The following is a 7,058-nucleotide window of genomic DNA, read 5'->3' on the forward strand; positions in this document are numbered from 1 at the left end:
CTTAACCTTGTAAAAATTATTAGCGTGTATGTACGGGCCGGGATGAGCATCAGCCTCCCGGCAGTACAGCGCCAGCCGCTCGCCGAGCGGTATGTGACAGCGCGTCACGTCGCAACGCGCCAGACGAACATTACTCTTTTTTGGTTCCAGTTAAAGAGGCATGTATTATTTTGTTTCTGTTGATTTTTATTATGCTTTTGTTATGCTGTAATCACAAATATTTGGTAGATTTTTCTAACTAGCCACTCAAGTCTATTTTGTTATATATTTTTAAGTTTTACCATTAGATACTACCTACTGTAAATAAAATGAAGATCTTATAAGGAGTAACTGGCCATACTATTATGGGGCGGCGCGACTACACTTGCTCATGTCCTTTGACGATAAGATTTTATATCGAGCTCGTCAACTTCCACAAGTTTATTTTGAGATCATAATTATAATGTAAGTAATGTTATGCGATGTCACCACTGGCTGTGTGATTATATTATTTTGTTATGTGTTGGAATGTACATTATTTTGTAAATAAATTTTTGATTTGGAGTCGTTAGTAAGGTCATGAACAAGTGGAATAGTGCCGATATTTGAAATTAACATCTAAATAATGTATACATGAGGGATTGTGTTATGTGCATGCGATGAAACAGCACCGAGCGCGGCGTCAGCGTCGCCGAGAGTGTTCTTTGTTCATTTATTGTAATACAGCCTTATGTATTATAACGAATGAAAGTTTGACCAAACATTTATATAGTCATTAGGAAGTCATTTAAAATTCATCGTAGTCTTGATGATTAAATACAGCCACAACTATTGTCCTAAGTTAGTAAACTGTATTCTTAAATCCATTTCAAATAATGAGTGTTACTTTGGGTATGTGAACATCTTTAAAAAAACAAATGGCTATTGTATGAATCGTGTGATGAGTGACGTCAATAGATAAAATCATGGTTTATTTAAAATCTCCAAACTGCAAGTGGGAATTATAATTATGATATATAATAGGCAAGTTAACGACAAGCCGCATTTAAGTAACAAATGTTTTGTGTGATTGTTTCCATTTGTCTTTTCCATATTTCCATGCATTCACGCTTGCATTATGTCTCGCTAAATATAAAATTCAAACGTCATTCTATTTGCCTATGATTTTGAATTAGGCAAAGGTATAGATAGTTCAACTCAGATTTGCGCGCGGCCCTATGTGTGCGTCGGCTTGTAAATATACAACTTTCATTCGTGTGACAGTGACGTCGTCCGAGCATGACGCGTTCTCATCGCTTTTTGTTATGGGTACAGTCGTTTACAAAAATGTCTAGTTCTTTAGTTATTTAAGGAGTCAGGTAGCGTTTCAAAAAAATGAAACAACATTCAAAGCTTTTTATTATTACATTTTACAGTTTATCATTATTTTCTCATACGGCTTTTCAAATTGACATTGACAGTATCTAAGAAATAAATGAAGTGAAATATCTAAGATGAATTAAATACTCCTTACATATTTTCTAGCTCGGGGTACGCGGTCAATAAATAAATGTGTGGACTAAGAATGTAAAAGACCTATAATTTAGTATAATAATGGAAACAAAATGTGAGGGGAATTTTAAAAAATTATATTGCTTCGCATAATGTTGACCAAAATAAGACGGAAATAATGAAACTCATAAATGAACGTTTAAGTCAAATTGATGAAGGGATGTTGGGTAATACTTGTCGACATGTACAAAAGAAAAAAGAAGAATACTATAGACATTTTGACATGGGAGTCAGAATTTATAATTAACATTGGTGAAAGTAGCGAATCCGAAAATTCATCATTTGATTTTTCAAGTAGCGATACAGAATCATTATAAATAAATAAACTAAATTACGTAATAACTGTACTTTAAACAGCCGTATACAACCCCTAAATAACTGTATTTGTACCCGACTGTACCTCTTGTCACGCACACAAAGTCACTGTATATGTACAAGGGTTACCCACACATAGGGCCGCGCGCACGACTGAGTTGAACTTACTATAAGGTGTTCTAATGATGTTTTGCTCTTATGGTATTTAGTATGTTGGTAAGCAAGCAGGCTGTTAGTTCTATTTTTGTTGTGAACCACAACATTTATTTTGTATAAAACTAGTCGAGTTCAAAAATAAATTATTCGTACGAAGTTTTCGCGATTTGTTTTTCATCCAAAGTAAATATAACAATGAGCATTTCTAATTTTACTGAGATTTAAAATTAGTCTTGTATTGGCTTTTTACTTGTATCAGTTTATCATCATTATTTCATCAGGGTCCTTGGCTTACAATCAACTATTGTGTAAGGAATTATTAATTTTCGTCAAGAACTTCTGTTAAATGAATCATTGAAATGATACCCTATTTGGTCAACTAAACAGTTCTCTCGATAGAAAAAAATATTACTCTAAATGAACAAATCCTACCATAAAATATTTTCAAAATAACATATTACCAACTAAAATAAATAAATTTAGTAAAATTTTGTTGTGTAATTAATTACATCAGGTTATTCTGCACAACGCAACTTATTATTTGGTCACAAAAAGATACATAGATGCTAATTGTTTGGTTAATATGTCTAAACCAAGGAAAATGTTATGTAGATTTCTGTGTTCAGCAGCCACTTCCTGCAAAACATCGACCGAATAGTGCAAAGCATGCACTATTCCTTGTAAGTAATACAAAGGAGAATACCTATCTCGTGCCGAACTAGAACTCTATGGGCGCTTTCAATTTATGCGTTTCTTGAAGGCCAGTTGCGATACGGGACGGCTGCGGACAGTGCGGTCGGTCCAGTTGTCGAGCTTTCGTCGTACAGACGCTGTACGTCTTACGCACCACTTCGGTACCGCAGCAGGCCGTCAAGAAACGCATAATAATTGAAAGCGCCCTATGACTGCCATGAAACCGGTCATAACAATATAATACAAGCAACAATAAATCACTTGTGACAAGTCTTCCACTTCATACGTAAAAGGTTGGTGAGTTCAAATGTATAAAGGTACAATATTATTAACCAAACAATTAGTGCTATTTAATACGAATCAAAATCTAGTGAGAAGGATCTGATGTATAGGAATGCTTAAGTTTTAGTTTTTATTTTTATTCTGCTAAAGCTTTAGCTTAATTTCCATTTAAGCTTAGGGGCCCATTTATGCAAACCATTGAGAGCCAAGCTAATTTATGATGTAAATCTTTACAAAAAGAATAAGTATGAACGGCCACAACATTGTAAATATAGTGTACATTTATTTCATTTTATTTTCAGAGAGATAATGTTTTTTAATATTGTTGAGATTGATATCAATGTACTGAGAGGAAGCTCATATCAAAGGTATAGAAATTATTTATTATTTCTTTCCCTTGTAAAATATGTATATAGATATGCAGAAAAATATCCGATTCTATCATTTTAGCATCCTAGACGTTAAAGATAAAAGATCTCTAAGTTGGATGTTGTGACTTGACACGGAACAGACTGCGACAGCGCGGGCCGCGCGCCGCTGTGCCCGCGCAAACCGCCTCGCGCGCACTCACCGCTTTGCATTCTCATTCTGATACTAATTATATGTGTCGAAATCTCTCCTTTATTTCTAACGTCTTCAATTGATGCCTTTGGGTGCTCGACGCAGCAAAGCGTTATATTTATTTTCATTCGTGAACACCACGTTGTACTCAAGTACAATATGGAAATTTGCATCGGCACAACGGTGATAGCGCACCCCGCTGTCCGCTTGGGGGTAGCCCCTCCAAATATTACGATATGTATCGCTATAACTATGCAGAAAACATAACAATTTAAATATATTAATTTTATTGTATTTTTAAAGGCTACTTGAATATTTTTTTAACGCAAAGTATCTGGAGATCTAAAATATACATAAGAGAATATAGTGAAAGTATGGATGAGCTAAAATTAATTATCCTGAGCTGAAATAAATGTAATTATTTTGTTTAGGTAATGGAGTGATATTGCTTAGGAAAGCTATTTGGCGAAGTGTAAATGTATAAATAAATTAATGCTGAGACATAAGTTTTGTGCGATTACATCATTTTCTTGATGGATATGTATTTTGTTACAATACAACATATTACAAAGACTTAATTGTTTATTGTAACGGCGTAGTTCCACTCAAATTATCTGTACGGAAAATGGTGCAAACGTTCTGTATCATAATATTATGTACCAATATGAGAAATTTTATTTATCTGCTTTGCATCTAACTGTATAATAATTATTCTAGGTTTTTACTCTGTTCGTTACTTGTATTCACGGCCTTTTAGTTTAATGTGGGTTTAATGACGACGTTCTTGCTATAACATAAAGTTGAAAATAATTTAAATATTCGTAAACGAAACCTATAATATTAAAATGATGCCTAAATCATTGCTATTAGATCCACTAGTAATGAGAAAGCTATTGGAATCTTAAAAAAATCTTCAAATCAAAAATCGTACGGTTATAAACTATGCTTTAAAAACCATGAAGTTGAAAACTAATATTTAGACGTCGTCGTTAAAGTGTGTTCCTTAGTTTTTGAGACTTACGATTGCAGTCTCAACGTACAAACTCTTGAAGATTTGCGCCCCGTATGCACGCACTAATCACTTTGAGGTAACGTAACGTATGCTTAATATTTAATTTAGAAAACAAATATTACCAATTGGTTTATTTTATGATGAATAGACTAACGAATAATTATAATTTTAATGTTACGTTACGTGACCTCGATTCTGAAGCTGCGGGCACTGAAAAATCTTATAAATGCGAAATACGTCTCTCTTGTTTGATTACAAAAATATCGTTTGGGTTAAAAGGTTAAACACTCAGTCGTGACAAAACCTTTTTTTAGTTCGATTTTCTTCACAAATGTAAAATAACACATCTGGATGGTTAAAAATAACACATTTAAAAATATACAGTGAAGATTGAAAATCGAATTTTAAAATCGAATCGAAAAAAGTTTCGTCTAAATATATTTATGGTCATGCAGGCGCGACAATAATATTATTTCAACCTAAAATTTTTCCTGTACATTATTATATTACTGATGTTCCTTTTTGTAAATGTGAATAGAGTAAAAATTTAGTACCGATTTTAACTGTAAAAGATTTGTTTATATAAACAATATTGTAACCAACTGCAATTTACAGTTATGTACTTTTTCACTGTTTCCGTTTTCTTAATAAAATGTTGAAAATAGCAAATCTTTTATTTTTTTTTACACATCCACAAACAGTCCAATGTTTCTTCTTGACAATTGTTTATTTTAAGACTAATAAAGCTCAGCATAAAGGTATAGGTTTATGTTTGACCTCACGCGACAGACCACAGCGGCTGCAGTTGGGAGTCCCAAAAAAAATGCCTGGAGGGCTACAGAGGGAATCCCACTGGGATGCTAACTCTTTTATAGATGTAAATGATGTTTTGGAGCCTGTAGACTAAAAATAAATATACAGTAGAATCCGTTTGTTATGACTCCGCCTATATTGACCAACCGTTTATTATGACGTAATTACACTACGAAGTTTGGTTTTCTTACTAAATTCTCTAAAAAAGTCGGATATATTGACTTCGCTTAGGGGCTGCCTCCACGAGCAAGAGAATCGCGACGAGGCAGCGGGGCGGCGGCGGCGGCGGCGCGGGAGCGGCAGGATCTTACGCGTATAATCAAATGGACCGGCCCTCGAATACAGCGGCGCGGCGGCGGGCAACGAGCGGTGCGCTCCAGTCAAGCGGTGACCGCCCGCGTTGGGCGTCTGCATTGTAGGCATAGTGTTATACATTTTTTTTGTGACGTATCAGAATGTCTTCGGACGTGCAAGAGCTAATTATTTCGGCCATCTTTGAGAGGACACCCATATGGAACAGCAAAAACAACAGAACACAACACTACACTGCTATAGTGCCGCGCGATCTGCCCGCTAGTTTCGAGAACAGGTATGCGTTGCCCGCCCCGCTCCCGCGCCGCCGCCGCTGCCGCCCCGCTGCCCGCAAAATTCGAGGCAGAGGCCTCATATCGTTGGATAATCTCCACGAACGAGCGATAATTCCGCCGCGTATCGTCGCGAGTCATTACGGTATCGCGGCGACTCTTAACGGTATCGCCGCGTTGCCTTGACGTCACGTTGCCAAAGAAAGGATTCAGTTACGTGCCAGACGAGAGCGAAATAAGTAAAGCGAGAGGCAATGCTGAAATGACGCTGCGTTTGACAGCGCGCCCGCCGCGCGCTCGTCGCTCGGCGCTGCGAGCTCGCAGCGGTCGCTTTGCTAGTCGCGGCGGGCTAGCGACGATGTAATGACGTTTTGCGCGCTCGTTGCCACTCGTCGCATCGCGGCGATAATATCGCCGTGTGGGGACGGTTCCATAGAGAGTGTATAGAAAAACGTGGCATGGCGATAATATCGCCGCGATTCTCTCGCTCGTGGAGGCAGCCCCTTACAGTGACATATGCGTCACAATAACCGACTGAGCTGCATCCTACCTTCAACAATAATCGGGAGAGTACCTAATGCGATATCCGACGACTTGTTTTAATCAGAGAAAAACGTACAACTTACTGCATCTTATTTCTATATTATCTCTCTTATGTTTTTGTCTAGTTAAATAAAAATGTACCGAATGTACGTACTGACAAAATGTTTTTTTTTCTACGAATTGCTTAGTATAGTTATCGGCACGAATCTTGAGCTCCTCTGACCTACATCTGCGCAGAAGTGATTTATTAGCAAAGAACCAATCCCGAGTGACGGCTATGACGCAATGCACTGCGGGCCAATCACCGCTTTAGCCCGCCCCCGCGCCTCACTTCATACCACAAAAGGGACCCAATAAATTACTTCTGCGCAGGTGAAGGTCAGAGCTCAAGATTCGTGCCGATAACTATATGATGTCCGCTTAGTATGACGGGTTTGTAAGGTCCCTTCGATGTCATTATAAACGGATTCAACTGTATTAGTATAGGATGAGATAGACCTTGAACTTGGGGTCCCAGTTTTGTGTTGATACAATAGTGTAGTTGAAAGAAAAAAACAGTATAAAACACA

Source organism: Helicoverpa zea, chromosome 19 (assembly GCF_022581195.2).
Source record: "Helicoverpa zea isolate HzStark_Cry1AcR chromosome 19, ilHelZeax1.1, whole genome shotgun sequence".
NCBI classification, from domain to species: domain Eukaryota; kingdom Metazoa; phylum Arthropoda; class Insecta; order Lepidoptera; family Noctuidae; genus Helicoverpa; species Helicoverpa zea.